Below are 17,921 nucleotides of genomic sequence, written 5' to 3' on the forward strand. Positions count from 1 at the left end.
GGTTTAAGGCCCGAAGGGGCATAAATTAGAATACGACGTGCGTTGCGTAACGCCAGGTTCTTTTAAGAAATTGAATTTCAACTGCAAATGTTTAAAAAGCAGCCCTCAGTTCTAAAGCGAAAAAACCATTATAAGCTAGGGTTGCCAAGAATATCACTGGACCTGACCTGACTATAACGTTAGCATGACACACAGAAATGTAGTTATGTGGGACGTTTCCTAGCATGGTGGGATGAGGTGGGGGACGCTTTTGGCTGTTAGGTTTCCTTCAGGCTGCAAAAAACAGCTTGTAAAAAAGGGACTTTCCCTACCAAGCCTCCTCCACGCAAAACACTTCACACTGTTAGAAAAAGACTGTCCTCTTATTCTTTGGCTGTCAGCTCTTTGCTAGACCTTTGAGCTATTAGTCATAATTATTGAGCCCACCGGACACATGTCCAGTGGGAATGTACATTTGTTAAAAAGGGAAGTCGTAAAACATGGTTAAGACAGGCACATAAGCATAATCACAAAAATAAACATGCCGACATCTCATTGTACATGTGCAGGTCATGCTTCTGCTGTGTCAGCTAGTAGCTTAGTCCGTTAAAATATCTTATCACTAGCAAAAATGTATAGGGGCGGAGGTATAAAAAGACTTATGCTTGCTTAGCTCGGGGTCCAGACTGCTCTGTACCCGTTTTGCAAAACGTTCAATAAAATAGTGTTGGATCCACTGCTGCCTGCCTGGCATCCTTTCTTTCAACCAGAAGCAAGAACTTTTTATCTAACAACACCAACTAAGCTAATTGTTATGTTCGTATTTCAGTCCTCTGCTAGGGTTTTAGGCCACAGCTATGAACTCTTGCTTGGCGGCAAGCCCCTTTGAACCCAGCAGGGCACTTTGAATAAAAGTGCATAGGGTTATGCTGCTAACCTTGTTGCACAATAGGCTAGTTTCGTCCCCTGTGTTAGAAAAAGACTGTCCTCTTATTCTTTGGCTGTCAGCCCTTTGCTAGACCTTTGAGCTATTAGTCATAATTATTGAGCCCACCGGACACATGTCCAGTGGCAGTGTACATCTGTTAAAAAGGGGAAGTCTGGTGAGACAGTCACATAAGCATAATCAGAAATAAACATGTTGACACAGTCGTGCTCTAAGGAGTCAGCTAACGGCCAGTCAGTTGACATGTTGTGGCTAACAAAAAATTGTAAAGGGGAGGGGGTATAAAAAGACTTATGCTTGCTTAGCTCGGGGTCCAGACTGCTGACTGCTCTGCACCCGTTTTGCAAAACGTTCAATAAAATAGTGTTGGATCCACTGCTGCCTGTCTGGCATCCTTTCTTTCAACCAGAAGCAAGAACTTTTTATCTAACACCTGGAAGCTAGTCCAATTTGCCCCAAAGAGGGGAGTCACACCACAGGCTGGATCCAATTCAGTTTGTTTTGCAAAACAGGTCAGCAAAGGAGCTATTGCTCAAAGCAAGGCTGGACCCTGGCAATGCCTGAGGCAACACATAATAGGTTTCATAGACAAAGCGCCTCTTCCCAATTGGTTAATATATCCCGCGCTAGGCTGCTTATCTCATGTACATATAAGGTAATAAACAGTTTGAAACATTGCTTGCCCACCCCTCATAGCAACAGGGTCTGTGGTCGTGCTAAAATAAGCGGAAGTAATGGCGCCTTAGTTGGCTCAGTTAATGCAGTGTCAGCTGATACCCCGCACAGCTGGTAACACAGTGCCAGCCAATGCATCAACCTCAGAACAACCTTACTGGGTGGGTGAAGGGGTAATTAAACTGCCAAGATTTATATGAAGGAGGAAGAGCATCGTTTGCCTGGTGCCACCTTTGTGGTGTTTTCTGCAGCAGGCAAAGACCTATTTATTTTCCTAGGCCTTTCAACTGGGGACTGTATAAAGGCTGAGCCCTTTATTTATTTTTAATGTGCCAAACGGCATGTGTTAGAGACACTTGAGAACAATATTTTAGGACTGAAATGCTTGCAATATTATAATATTAACCTCATAATGCCCAGAAACCATCCAAAACAGAATGGTCTGGAATGCCAACTTCCACAGAAACCTGTGATAAGAGCGGAATTCGCTCCTTGGCTCAGTGTCTAGCCGGAGATCCAATGAAACCACTAGACATGGGTAAGACTTCTGGATCAAGCACTTTTATTACGAGACCCACAGGCACTCTGTCTGCAAAGGGGCAGAGAGCCCTGAATGTTCGGTGGAGCAGATTTTTATACAGGAAAATACATCACAAAGATCTCTAGCATGTTCTACTAGACACACCACCTGGAGGCGTGCTCCCTCTCTCTGCTATCTTGAGAGAAGCTGGACGTTCCCTCCCTGGGTAGGGTGAATGTGTCAGCTGTTGATACTAGGGTGAATGTGTCAGCTGTTGATACTATGTCGCTCGCTGTACAAAATACAATGCTTATCAGCCTGTAGCACAGAATGCAGTTTGCGATTCACTGGGGAAGAACCTACACTCCCTAGCAATTCCCAGAACAGGCTGCTGGCAGGCTGCAATTTGCTACGTACAGACTTTCAGAGCTAAGACAGGGTGAACTAGCGAACAAACATGAAGCTATTTGGGTTAAGACTTACACATACACAAGCATCTGTTGGACACCTTATATTGATGCCAATGGCATTCTTATAACTGTGTTGCCACCCTGGGGTACACACGACACATTAAGGGTGAGGTTAAAGGATGCATTCCACGAACCACATTTTGGTACCTGTTCCGGGCAATAATCTGTATTCTAGAAAATAGCACAGAATGCCAACTTCCAAGTGAGCCAAACCAACCAAATTCACCAGTCACACATAACTGCATGGGAGTGATGCAATGAGCCACAAAATGGAATACAGCAATTGAAGGATATAACTTGTTCAAAAAGAACAGAAAGGGAGGTGGGGTTGTGATATATATGAAAAATTCATATCTCTGCACAGAAATACAGGAGGATGAGCTTGGTAGCCCCATCGAGGGCATCTGGGTCAAAACAAATCGAGCGAAGAATAAAAGGAACCTGGTGGTCGGAGTCTACTACTGGCCACTCAATCAAGGAAAAGACGAGGATGAAACTTTTGAAAAGCAAATAGCCAATGTTTTAAGGAAGCATGATGTAGTAGTAATGGGGGACTTCAATTTCCCCGATATTTGTTGGGAGACAAATTCTGCAAAACATGGCCCCTCCAGGAAATTCCCGACTTGTGTGGTGGATAACTTCCTCCTACAGAAAGTAGAGGAAGGAACTAGAGGATCGGCTATCCTTGACTTGATCCTAACCAACAGAGATGACTTAGTGGATAAAGTAGCAGTTACAGGAACTCTGGGGGAAAGCGACCATGTTGTACTTAAGTTCTTGGTTCTAAGGGAAGCAAAAACCGACTGTAGTCAAATGCGTACCCTGGATTTTAGGAAAGCTGAGTTTAATAAACTCAGAACAATGATCAGTAAGGTCCCATGGCAAGTGACTCTAACAAGAAAAGGAGTCCAAGATGGGTGGGAGCTTTTAAAAAAGGAAATTCTCAAGGCATAATTACAAACAATTCCAACAAGAAGAAAAGGTGGAAGACAACAGAAGAAGCCAATGTGGCTTCACAAAAAGCTTAGAGATGACTTGAAAACAAAAAAGGACACATATAGGAAGTAGAAAGAAGACCAAGCTACAGAGGAAGAGTACAAGGCAGGTAGCACAGAATTGCAGGGATGGTGTCAGGAAGGCTAAAGCTGAGAACAAGCTGAGGTTAGCGAGGGACGCTAAAAGCAACAAAAAGGCTTTCTTCAGCTACGTGCATGGTAAAAGACAGAAGAAAGAAATGGTGGTTCAGCTATTAAATAGGAATGGCAAAATGATAACAGATGACAAAGAAAAGGCAGAGGTGCTCAATTCCTACTTTGACTCAGTCTTCTCCCAAAAGAGCGTCTATGACCCCCCTGGCAAAGGTGAAGTACAGGCTGAAGGGGCAGGATTGCAGCTTGAGATCGATAGGCATATGGTCAAGGAACACCTAATTACTTTGAAAGAGTTCAAATCTCCAGGGCCAGATGAACTGCATCCTAGAGTAATAAAGGAACTGGCAGAAGAGCTCTCAGAACCACTGTCTATTCTCTTTGAGAAATCATGGAGGATGGGTGAAGTGCCAGATGACTGGAGGAGCGCTAATGTCGTCTCTATCTTCAAAAAGGTAAAAAGGAGGAACCTGGGAACTACAGACCAGTCAGTCTGACATCAATCCCTGGGAAAATTCTGGAGCAGATGATAAAGCAATCCATCTGTAAGCACCTTGAAAACAATGCAGTGATTACTCGAAGCCAACATGGATTTGTCAAGACAAATCCTGCCAGACGAATCTGATCTCATTTTTTGATCAAGTCACCTCCCTTGTGGACTGTGGGAATGCTGTAGACATAATATACCTCGACTTCAGCAAAGCTTTCGACAAAGTGCCCCATGATATCCTGATGAGCAAACTAGCTCAAAGTGGGCTACATGAAACAACGATCCAGTGGATCCACAGTTGGCTACAGAATTGGACTCAAAAAGTGCTGATCAATGGGATCTTCTCAAAGTGGAGAGAGTTAACGAGTGGGGTACCGCAGGGTTCAGTCCTGGGCCCAGTGCTCCTCAACATTTGTATTAATGACTTGGAGAAGGAGGTGCAGGGAATGCTGATCAAATTTGCAGATGACACAAAATTGGGTGGGATAGCTAATACTTTGGAAGACAGAAACAAAATTCAAAGTGATCTTGATAGACTGGAGAGCTGGGCAGAAAACAACAGAATGACATTTAATAGGGATAAATGCCAAGTTCTGCACCTAGGAAAAAGAAACCAAATGCACAGTTACAAGATGGGGGATACGTGGCTCAACAATGCTACAAGCGAGAAGGATCTTGGAACTGTTGTCGATCACAAGCTGAATATGAGCCAACAATGTGATGTGGCTGCAAAAAAGGCAAATGCTATTTTGGGCTGCATTAATAGAAGCATCGCTTCCAAATCCCGGGAAGTACTAGTTCCCCTCTACTCAGCACTGGTTAGGCCTCATCTGGAGTACTGTGTCCAGTTCTGGGCACCACATTTAAGAACGATGCAGACAAACTGGAGAGGCTTCAGAGAAGGGCAACACAGATGATCAAGGAACTGGAAACAAAGCCCTATGAAGAGAGACTGAAAGAACTGGGCATGTTTAGCCTTGAGAAGAGAAGACTGAGGGGAGATATGATAGCACTCTTGAAGTACTTGAAAGGTTGTCACAGAGAGGAAGGCCAGGATCTCTTCTTGATCATCCCAGAGTGCAGGACACGGAATAATGGGCTCAAGTTACAGGAAGCCAGATTCCGGCTGAACATCAGGAAAAACTTCCTGACTGTTAGAGCAATACGACAATGGAACCAATTACCTAGGGAGGTGGTGGGCTCTCCCACACTGGAGGCATTCAAGATGGCTGGACAGCCATCTGTCAGGGATGCTCTGTCTTGGATTCCTGCATTGAGCAGGGGGTTGGACTCGATGGCCTTATAGGCCCCTTCCAACCCTACTATTCTATGATTCTGTGAAAAAAATCCACAAAGCCATGTTGCAGTACCTGGTTCAGGCAAAGGCTGTATTTTGGAAAATGGCCAGAAATGGGGACTTCCAAGACAGACAAATCAGTTCATGCCATGCGACAGGCAGCTCTGCAACTCCTTGCCTTTGGCTGCCTTAGTTATGTTAGAAGAAAGATCAACAGGCACATTGTTTTTGTCTAATACTAGACATATTATTCAGTCCCTGGACATTTTCTTAGGCAACACTTAAAATACCAAGTGGTCCAGTAGAAAAGAGGACACCTGACTATACTACTTGTGGCCTGTTCGTTTCTGGTCCCATTTCAAGGTGCTGCTTTTGGCCTTTAAAGCCCTAAATGGTTTGGTACCACATTATCTGAAGGACTGCCTACACCTGTGAGAGCCTGCCCAAACATTAAGATCAGTGTCAGAGGCCCTACTCTCTGTCCCACCAGCAAGAGCCATTAGGCTATTGGATCCTAAGGGATAGGGCTTTCTCAGTGGTGGCCCCAACACCTTTGTCCCTCCCTGCACAGGGAGGGATACATATGGCCTCATCACTGCTGGCTTTAAAACAACAACAACAACGACAACCTGAAGACACATTTATTCTAGTCTGCATTTGGTGTTTTAAAAATCATTAGCAGCTGCTCCTACTGTTGTGTGTGCATTTAAATTGTTATGTGTGTGTTCATTTTTAAAATATTAAGTCACTTTATGAGAGCAGTGCGCCCTGAAAGGTGGTTTAAACATCTTTTAAATAAATAAAATATACTTGTTTATCAACCCTTTCTGCTAGTGACTCTTTATCCTTTCTACTGAACCCCTACAACTTCCACATCATTTGGTATTTTCTTGTACATTTGTCCTAACCACAAGAGAGACACGTTCTTGTGGTTGTACCCTGCTCTATTTCTCTTGTAACTTCCGAAGCCCACACTGCACATGCCAGCCTAACTTCTGTTTACTGCTGTGCTATGCCTGTAGCAGGGCTATGACCTATGCCTTACCTTTATGTCTATGCTAGCTTTTTGCTACTATTATGTAGTTGATATATATTTGTGTATAAGCTTTATATACCTTCATACTCCTACAATTGACATTTTTTTTAATACTGGAGTTTGTTTTACTGTTTTTATTGCTTTGTGATTAATTATTTTAATGTTTTGCTGTTTGTAGACAACACACAGTTATAGGGTGATATATAAATGCAAATTTGTTAATAAACAAATGCATACATAAATGCACATTTCTCCTTTCTTCTTTCCTGGCTGCAAAACAAGATTTTCTTTCCTATCCTTCATTCAGCTTCATTCATTTATTATATTTCTATACAGCCGCATAGCCGAAGCTCTCTGGGTAGTTCACAAAAATTAAAAAACAGTAAAATAATTATACAAGGCACAAAACCATTTCCATAAAAACATATAATCAGATAGCACATACAGAGATAACATATCTAAAAACAATTTTTAAACAATCAGCCAAAGACAATCCAGGACCTGATTAAAAACTCATACGCTGCCAAGTGCCTGAGAGAAGAGGGCAGTTTTAACCTGGTGCTGAAAAGATGACAATGTTGGCGCCAGGCAGGCCTCGTCGGGGAGATCATTCCATAATTGGGAGGGCAGCCACTGAGAAGGCCCTCTCCCTTGTTGCCACCCTCTAAGCCTCCCTCAGAGGAGGCACCTGGAGGAGGGTCTTCGATGCAGAACACAGTGTATGGGTCAGTTCATGCCAGGAGAGTTTGCTAACATTTTACCAGCCCCTGCTCCCATGCCTTTAACAGTAACTTGATTCACAGCCATTGGTATATCATAAAACTTTGCAGGGCAAGGAGAAAGAACCAGCTCATTATCTGCTGATTTCTGCAGATCAAGCTGATGTTAAAGGCACAGAAGCAAGCTTTTCTAAACATCTGGCAACCCTAATCCCCATTTTCAGAGTTCCTGTGTGGGCTATCATGTTTTGTTTCTCCTGGCTGCTGGGACATTCTAGTACTCAAGAAATGTACTCCAGGCCCGTGACTTCCCAGCAGCGTGGCAAGATATGTATAGGAATATTAACACAATTGGATTAATTCTGCTTATGAGCCCTCCATTGGAAGCAAAAATATGCCTGACAAGAAAACAGAAGTCCATGTTAAGTAATCCACCCAATATCAGAATATTAGTCATTCATTTGCATCTGTCCCAGACAAACTTAGGCTCCGTTTAGACCCATGAGTAAGAAAATAATACAATATGTGCAAGTCAAGATGCTTCATCAGCAATTTAATAGCAAGGAAAGATGCTTTGATCAGCAAGCCAAGCTAAAAAACAGTAACAAGCTGCAAAAGAACCACCTCCTGGCCTTGTTAAATGCTGGATCTTAGACAACACATGCTGATTTAGAAGACACAGTTAGTAAAAATACCTTGAACGTAATCCAATTTGGTCTCTACATCCTGAAGATAAGGGTTTGTTGTGCACAGGATTCAAAGAGGCTGACCATTCTAATCTAGAACATTGGATGCCTATGACTCTTGCTCTAGTTTTGTTTACTCTGTAGTACAAGTTTGTTTGGTTGGTTACTGGGCAGTTTAAAATGTAATAAGCAATGTTCTCTAGGTTTGCTTTAGGACAGAAAATTAACACATAAGTTCCCACCACATTGGCCAGAAATTGGATAAGTGTGCTCTGAATTTCAACTTCGTCTAGTTTGAGTAGAGGATTAAATATCTACACAATTTTGGTGTAACGCTTGAGGATATACAATAACTTGGATCAGCTATGTTGGCCTTCAAGCTTTCTCAGTCAGTTTAGACTATTTATTTTAAACATTTTTTACCCCACTCTGCAGCTGAAAAGGCACCCAGAACAGCTTACATAAGATCAACAAAAATAAAACAATCCCTGCTTGCAGGCTTGCAATCTAAAATATACAACACAAAAGAAAAAGGGGATTAGAAGGAGTTAAGAGGAAAATAAGCAAACCCATGCACCAATCCTTAAAGTTATATAGTAGTTCTCATAATGACCAGCTGGACATTCAGGAAGAGTGGAAGCCAAATGGAGCTGGTCTCTCAGAGGAGCCAATGAAGTAGCAGTCTTGCTTAGAATCATAGAATAGAATAGTAGGGTTGGAAGGGGCCTACAAGGCCATCGAGTCCAACCCCCTGCTCAATGCAGGAATCCAAGTCAGAGCATCGAGCTTCTTTTCTCTCTTCTGCTGTAGCCTAATGGAATGGCTACCAACAGTTGAGTGAGTAGGCTGTTACAACCATTATTTATTATTAGCATGTATATACTGCCCTTTCTGCTAAAAAGCCATCAAGATAGCATACAACAAGGTAAAACAATAAAACCGTAAAACAATAAAACAATAAAAATGGGAAACGTAGGGCACAATCCTATGGCTGCTAGCCAGCGGCTAGATGGCCATAGGATAGGTCAGTTCCCAGGAACCAACCTCAGAGCCCATGTTCCGAGGTTGGTTCCCAGAGAAGCAACACCTTGTAGGCAGCGTGGATTGGCCTCATGCTCCGCACTCGGAAGAGCAGTACAGAGCGGCGAAAACGGGGCATTCCTGGGGGCGGGGCGGGAAAGTCAGAAATCCTGGTACAACACAACCTATGTGTCGTCGGGCCGCCACTTCCTGCACTCTGAGGTCCCGCAGCTAGACAGCCAAAACTCCTCCTGCCCTGCACTGGATAGGTGGTCGCCCCTGGGCTCGGAGGTGACCGCTGACCCAGATAGGATTGCTCCTTTAAAAATGTTAAAAGCATTAAAACCTTAAGGGCACAATCCTATGCATCTTTAGACATAATTTTTTCTGTCTAAAGATTCATAGGACTGCGCCCTAAACTTTTTAAAAGGCTCAATTGAAAAGATGCTCTGTTACACCCTTTCTAAAAGGTAAGAGAGTAAGGGCCAATCATAGTTCCTGAGGAGTGCATATCATAGTTTGGAAGCAATAAAAGAGAAAGCCTCTCACACATGACTGACAAGTGGGCCTCTGCAGGTAATGACACACTCAAAAGGCCCTCGCCTGCAAATTTTAATATCTGGAGAGATTCATAGGGGGACAGGCGTTCCCTAAGGTAGCCTGGTCCTAAGCCATTCAGGACTTTAAAGGCTGAAACCAAAATCCTGAATTGAGCCCAGAAAGCAATTGACAACCAGTGCAGATCTTTCAGGACAAGTATAATATGGTCCTGATACCATGTACCAAGTAGCAGTCTAGCTGCTGTGTTTTGCATCTTTTGAAACTTTAGGACACTCTTCAGGGGTAGCCCCATGTGGACCATATTGCAATAATCTAAATGTGATGTAATCAAGGCACGGATAACTGTTCCCAAGTCAGACAGACTCAGGAAGGATTGCAGCTGGCGCACCATGCATAATTGTGCAAATGTACTTGTTGCCACTGCTACCACCTGAAGTTCCAAGGATTAAGGAGCACTCCCAAGCTATGCACCTGATCCTTCAGGGTGAGCATAACTCATTCCAGAAAAGATAGAATCCCAATCCCCGAGTCAGGCTTTCTGCTGACCAACAACACCTCTGTCTTGTCTGGGTTTAACCTCAGCTTCTTCACTCCCATCCAGCTCATTATCGAACCTAGGAAATGTTCACAGTTTTGACTGCTTCCTTGGTGTTAGGTGACAAAAAGCAACAGAGCTTTAATAAAGCAATAAAGCAATCAGCATATTGGTAGTACCTTACTTCAAAGCTTCAAATGACCTCTCACAGCAGTTTCATGTAAATATTAAACAGCATGGGAGACAAAACAGAACTCTGTGGGACACCACAGGTCAAAGGCCATGGAGTCAAACAGGAAACCTCCAACACCACTTTCTGGACATGGCCTGACAGAAAGGACTGGAACCACTGCAAAACAGTACCCCAGAAGACCCAGCCCTACCAGGATATCAAAGGTCAATGGTATCAAAGTCTGCAAAGAGGTCCAAGAGAACAAATGGGATTGGATTCCCCTCATCCAGTTCCCGGCACAGGTCATCCACCAAGGTGATGCATTAGCTGAGCTGGGAATTAGTACATCAACTAAGTTGGTCAGCAAAGATTGCTTTGCTAGCACATTCTTAGACAGTTGGTCAGCAAGGATTGCTTTGCTAGCACATTCTTAGACATTTGGTCAGCAAGAATTGCTTTTGTTTATCTTAGCATATTCTTAGACCCTTGGTCAACAAAGAACTGCTTTTGCTTATTCTAGTACATTCTTAGACTAAGGGGAAGGGGAAGGGGCAAAGTTTTAAGTGAGTCACTTATTGCCTTATTTGTACCATAAAGTGCATTAGCCAATCAGAGGAAGAGGCTTTGTCTGTATAGCTTATAAATACATTGCCTCGGGCGTTGCCCGGGGCCAGCTTTGTTTTCGGCATTAGCCACTTGCTAGACTGTTTGCAAACAATAAAACTGTGTTGGACCAAGCCTGAGCGTGACTCATTTTCTTGGGGAAATTGACTGCCTCCAAGGGAAGCGGAACTGCCCCTTGTGCAACAAAGGCAACCAAAACAGTCTCAGTCCCATATCCCAGCTAAAGTCCAACTGAAATGGATCCAGATAATCAGTTTCATGCAGATGCATCTGGATTTGAAATGTCACCACCTTCCAGATTATCAAGAATGGTACATTTGAGACTGGTCTATGGTTAGATCTCCTGGGTCAAGAGAAGGTTTCTTTAATAAAGGTCTTATTACTGCCTCATTTAAGCAGTTGGGAACAGGCTTGTATGCCCTGGCCATGGGCTTCCAAAATTTAGGGGTACTGAGAAAGTGATAAGTCAGGTCCAGGTTTGCTTACAAGGAGATTTTTATTGAGTACTTACAGAGCACAGGCATACCCAGTGATTGGATCCGACAAGGCTCTGAACCAAGAACTGTGCTGCAAGATGACTTTTATATCATACATGTTGTTCAGCCATATAAGTGAGGTAATATGACAGGTTCAAGCATTAATCATGTGTGTTAGAGTTTATCTACAACTTTCCCAGCATAGCCTAGCAGTGCTTGGTAACATATTTGGCAGAAGCAAGACTATCATAATTTTCTCAGCATAACACCTGTAGCTTAAGATAAACATAGCTTTACTTTCTGGCACATCCTAGGCTCTGATAAGATAAATGGTTCCAGAGCTAACAAGCTGAGGGGGCACTACACCGGCCTTTGACTCACCTTATGAGCCAAGTGGCTCAACTGCAAGGAATTGCAACTAATAAGCAAAAGCAGAGAGCATTATGGATATCTAAGCATCTCTAGAACTACCGTTAGCTTGCTTATAGGCCTGGGGGCCTACAAACCGCCTCCCACAAAGAGGCATTAATCACTTCCCTTAGCCACGGCATCAGTCCCACTCTGGCAGATATAATCACCCAAGAAGAGCAAAAGTCAAGTACACAGGTGGTGGCCCTCACTGCTCTAGAGACCCTGTCCACATCTTCGAGATCCACAGGCTGAAAAGCATCCAAAACAACTGGATAAGTGGTTGCTGAGGTTACATCACTCCAACCTGCCCTAATGCTAGTGTCCAAGTCAAGGCGAATAATCTGATTATCTTTATCCGCAAAGCATGAAGCAAATTGTTCACCTTGAGCCACCGACTGCTCTGGCTCCCCATCTCCAGCATCCTGGCAAAAGAGGCCTTGCAGATGCAACGGTGTGACCCTACTTCCCTTCTCTCCTTATACGATTATATTTCTGACATGAGAGCTAGCGTACCAGTTTGAGAAGAGGCTGTGAGCTGAAATCCCTGGTTTGAATTTTGCTCTGCCATGAGCTCACTAGGTGGTTTTAGGTTTGCCACTGTTCTGCCAGCCCTATTCCCTCTATCTGCAGTGTGGGGATAATAACCCTGGTCTACTTTAAGGGATTGCTGTGAGGATTATTTCGAATCTATTATAGATTCTGTGTGATATGTTTTAAATATTTGAAATGCACTGCCAAAATGCTAAGTCTTACTATTATGATGTGCAGAGTGGGGAAATTCATTCAGCGCTGTTTTATGTTGTTTGTTTTTTGGATCACCTGGCAATCCTAACAATACAAGACTTCATGTGATTCTGGTAATTTTTGAAAGAAAGCAACTGGGTGTATGGGCTGGTTGATATGGGCGTTTTTGACACCACTGTTGCCAGCCCCTATAGAAAAGTAAAGGATCTTATAATATTTAGCGATTTGGTTATTAATTCCTGTATCACTCCAAGTACCAATCAAATGTCACCAGAATCAGGGTAGCATGGAGACATGGGAGAAGCAGAGATCCCCACCCCATCACTTTGCCTCAACCAGTTTCCTCCCAAAGGCCAACAAATTGTAGAAATTACTGCTACTACTATCAGGTGTTCAGGGCCTTACATTCTAGCCAGTTCTAACTGGAAATGGTTCTTTTTCCAGGTCCCTCCCTTTAAGACAGGGGTCCCAAACCCCCGGGCTGCAGACCGGTACCAGTCCATGGCCTTTTAGGAACCGGGCTGCAGTAGGGGTGTGCAAAACCCCCTTACCTTGGGTCCGTGGGGGTCCGCGGGGGGGGGGGAGGCGATCCGTCCCTCCCCCCGGAATCCTCGCCGGCCTTGGCTGGCTCCAGCCACTGGCGGACTTCCGGCCACTGGGACGGAAATGGCGTCTGCATAGTGGACACCATTTGTGTCCCAGTGGCCGGAAGTCCGCCTGTGGAACCCCCCCCCAGTCCGTGGAAAAATTGTCTTCCACGAGGCCGGTCCTTCGTGCAAAAAAGGTTGGGGACCGCTGCTTTAAGAGACAGAAGCAGTCTGATAGGGGAGAAGGCAGAGGTAGCCATGCACGTGTTTTGATATTGGGCCAATCCTTAGCAGTCAAGACTGTGCAATGCCAGGTCCAGGTGTATAACAAAAAAGAGAAACTGATGTTACTCTGAAGTCTCTGCTCCTCTTGCAAAGGAAGGGCAATCTAACTTAAATGCTCATAAGTGCTGAGTGAGTAATTATATATTCAGGAAAGATCTAGTGATGCTTCACAATTAGGGATGTACAAAAGTTCCGCCATGGATCTCGGGGAGGCCAAATGCCAGTGCATTTGGCCCCCCGAAATCGGTGGCGGAACGGCCCGCCACCCCCCCGGGATGAGACTTACCTTGGGCGGATCTTCCTGGTGGCGGCGGTGGCTCCGGCAGCAGCTCCGGTGGCGGTTCGGTGGCGGCGGTTCAGTGGCGGCAGCTGCAGCGGCCGGTCTTCCGACCGGCTGCCGCTGCCGCCATTTCCAGGTTAAAAAAAAAACAAAAACAAAAAAACGTGATAGGCTATGTAAAGATTTACATAGCCTATCACAGCTAGATTTTTAAAAAACACCGTGATAGGCTACGTAAATCTTTACGTAGCCTATCATGGCTGACTTAAAAAAAACACCAAAAACCGCGCGTACGCAAATGGCGGTGGCCATGGCCGCCGCCATTTGCGTTCCTTATTTTGGCACGTCTTAGTCTATGTAAACATTTACGTAGACTAAGACGGCGAAAATAAGGGGAACGCAAATAGCGTAGACGCTACGCTATTTGCGTTCCCCTTATTTTCGCCGTCTTAGTCCACGTAAATGTTTACATAGACTAAGACGTGCCAAGATAAGGAACGCAAATGGCGGCGGCCATGGCTGCCGCCATTTGCGTATACGCGTTTTTGTTTTTTGTTTTAAATCAGCCGTGATAGGCTACGTAAACATTTACGTAGCCTATCAAGGCTGACTGCAGGGACGCAAACGGCGGCGGCTACAACCACCGCCATTTGCGTCCCTGCTAGCCATTTGCGTCCCGGCTGCTGGCGGAGCCGGCCGGCGGCTCTGCAGAATCGCTGCAGAGCACAGCTGGCTGGCCAGGATTCCGGGGGGAGGGACAGAACGCCTCCCCCCCACCATTAACATAATCTGCGGAAAGGTAAGTCACTTCCGTACATCCCTATTCACAATCCAAGTAGCCTGACAGCAATTAGGAACCTCTTCTCAATCATTTACAGGCTACTGAAGTTTACATTAGTAGCGCTTAAGTTACAAGTTAAGACAAACTCACCAAGCCCCTGTGAAGAATTATATGGAAACTCTGCCTGTGGGTTCTTTGTTTTTGCTCTGTGAACCTGGATTGCCATCCTGCAAGGCAAAGGGAGTCATGATTGTCTGGCTAGGATTGCAATGTTTGAGTGGAGTTAGAGCTGTGTTGAAACATCTAACCAAAGCCAAATTTCTCTGCATTTGGGTAGGGTGGGGTCAATCCCCTTCCAAACATCGCAACAGGGGCAAATGTCTGGATGGGCTTAGTAAGCATTTAAATGGAGGGGGTGTGTGTTAATAATGTTTACCGTTCACAAGGTAGCTGAGGGTGGATTTTCCAAGTTTCTGTCTTTTAAACCCCAAGGTTCACACAGTGGCAAAGCGTGTGTAGGTAGTCCTGCTGCTGCCAAGGCACACTTTGAAAATGCGGAGCAGAAAGGAAACCTGTGGCCCTCCTCTAAGGGAGGTTTGGAGGATGGCAACAAGGGAGAGGGACTTCTTGGTGGTGGCCTGTGGCATGCTCTGCCCAGTGAGGTCTGTGTGGCACCGACATGGTCATCTTTTCAGTGCCAGGTTAAGATTTTCCTCTACTCCCAGGCATTTGACAGCATATGATGGGGCATCTTAGGTTTTTATTAGATCTTAGTAGTTTTATTGTTAATAGTTTTTAAATTATTTTAAATTTTTGAATGTTAAAGGTTTTATATTATGTTTTATCATACTGTGAACTTCCCAGAGAGCTTTGGCTATTGGACAGTATAGAAATGTAATGTAATAGAATTAATAAATTAATGAAAATGCCCCTGGTAGACTCACTTACTACAATTATGTAACAATTGGCTTGTCATACACTTTAGCCAATACACAGTTTGCAGCATCAGTGCTAGTGCCTTTCTTGTCACCCAGCCCTGTCATCCCATATAGCCACATCTCTTCCTTGATGCCTTCCTTGATTAGCTTTGCAAGCTGGTGTATAATTCCCACTGTTCAGCTCCCCACCTTACATTGATCAACTGTATGGTTCATCATAGCAGCAGTAACCACGGTAGAATCCTGGTCCTTTTATTGTTACTGAGGTCAACTGGTCAGAGGGAAAAGAAATTGTGGACACTGGTCACCTCCCCAGCTGGCATAAACTATGCATAGCACTGTTAGGAAGTGTGGGTTCTAGTCCTGTTTGACCCTTTAACTGTTTTGCCTCTGATGTTAATGTTGCTGGCCAGGCATCTACAAGATGAGTTTTGCTTGAATTCTCCCTTGCAGGAGGACTCAGTCTCACATCTCCTGTCTCCCATCCCAGTGCTCAGTCACAGGGCTTTTCTATATGAGGCTTTTAACCTGCCACTTTATGGAGGCTTCTGTTTCTGGATTCTTTGCAGGATTAAGCTTGGCTCCTTTACACATTTTTTTTGGCGGGGGGTGGCTTTCTCTTCCTTTCCTTATGTTCCATTACACAAGCACTAGGTGGCATTGTGGTATACCAGAATTGCACAATTGCACTAGGCTTTATTCTGCCATTCACAAATAATACCAGGCTTTCCTCGTTAGAAACCCACCCACTCCCACTAAAATGGTTGCAAAGCACAGGAGAGGCCCTGGAGGAGGATGACATTGTGTAAAGGATCCACAAACTACCATAAGTGAGGAATCACGAGTGCACAATAGAAAGGAATGTAGTAAGGGTCACAGTGAGCTAGTGGGGTTTGTTCGTACCCTTGTTGCTTGTCCTAATGTCTCCTCCCACCCTCCTGCTTTCTTCTCCCAGGCAAAAAGTTCCTTCTCCTTGAACAAGTATTGTTGGTGGGAGATTCAGGACAAAAAAAAAGGATGGACTTATTCACACAGCACATAGTTAAATTATGGAATTCTCATCCGCAAGATGTAGTGATGGCTACCAATTTGGATGGCTTTAAAAGCGGGTTGGATAAATTCATGGAGTATATGGCTATCAATGGCTACTAGTCCTGATGGCTATATGGTATCTCCAGTACCAGAGGCAATATGAAGTTTCTGGGGAACATGGGCGGGAGGGTGCTGTTGCAGTCATGTCCTGTTTGTGGGTTTCCCTTGGGCAGATGGATGGCCACTGTGTGAACAGAATTCTGGACTAGATGGACCTCGGTCTGATCCAGCAGGGCTCTCCTGATGTTCTTATGTTCCCCCATTAGGGCTTGAATACCATATCCTAGAGAGCCTGTGCATTGTCCATGCCTGCCTTCTCCCAGGTGAGCTCTCTGGGTGTTATACTGAGCTGTCCTTCCCTGTGTGTTGGCATTTCAAAAGTATGGTCATTTCCAGGCTGGCTGACTGGGTGATGTAAGAAGATTCAAAGTTCCGTGTGCACAGATCCCTCTAGGATGTCAGTGGCTGGCCTTATATCAGGTCCGTCACAGTGGCTTCCACTACTTAGGGCACTGGCATGTGTTTGTATCTTCCAGGTTGTGTTGGGGGTGGGGCAGGGGGGCGGCGGCAAGATGACATCATGGATTTGTTACCATGAGTTTGACTCCTGTGCATGCTACCACAGGAGAATCATCAGCATGCTGCTCTGGGATTGGTGGCTGTTGGTGGTGTTGCCATGGAGGTTGGGGACATGCCTGGTAGAGCTGCTGTGTTCTCTGCTATTTAAAATGATAAAATTTTGTTGTCAGCTTTGCTGCTGAGAGCAAATAGGGTGGCAACTACCCTATGATGATGTTACCTTGATGTTATTGACCATTAGTGCATATGGGACCATAGGATTCCTGGAGGAATTCCTGGAGGGAAAGGCTATCAATGGCTACTAGTCTTGATGGCTATGTGCTATTTCCCGTACCAGAGGCAGTGAGCCTATGTACACCAGTTGCTGAGGAACATGGGTGGGAGGGTGCTGTTGTGCTCATGCCCTGCTTGTGATTTCCTGGTCGACAGCTGGTTGGCCACTGTGTGAACAGAATGCTGGACTAGATGGACCCTTGGTCTGATCCAGCATGGCTCTTCTTGTGTACAAAGTATACAGTCCTAAATGATTTATTTAATGCCCCCACTAACAGCTCAAACTAAGTGTAAATAAAAAGAAAACTTTCACCACATTCTTGGAACATTTTAGATGGGGTGGTACATGGCACATACTGACCATTCTTCTTATCTTATCTCTGATCAAGGCAAGGTACAATACATTCTCTGCTTTCTCTCTTATCTTGGCTGCCTTAGGCCACTGCCAGTCTGCAACCATCTTGTTCCAACACATCGCTAGAACACTTTTTAAAAGCTGTTTTTCTCCCCAGCATGAAATTGCTGAATTAGAACTAATCAAAAAGTTTTATTCTATTAACTGAAGCTTCAACAGAGACAATGGCTTCCTATCCCACC

This window comes from Heloderma suspectum, chromosome 7, assembly GCF_057233095.1.
Source record: "Heloderma suspectum isolate Gila_16-S chromosome 7, 16-S_ref, whole genome shotgun sequence".
In the NCBI taxonomy this organism is placed as follows: Eukaryota; Metazoa; Chordata; class Lepidosauria; order Squamata; family Helodermatidae; genus Heloderma; species Heloderma suspectum.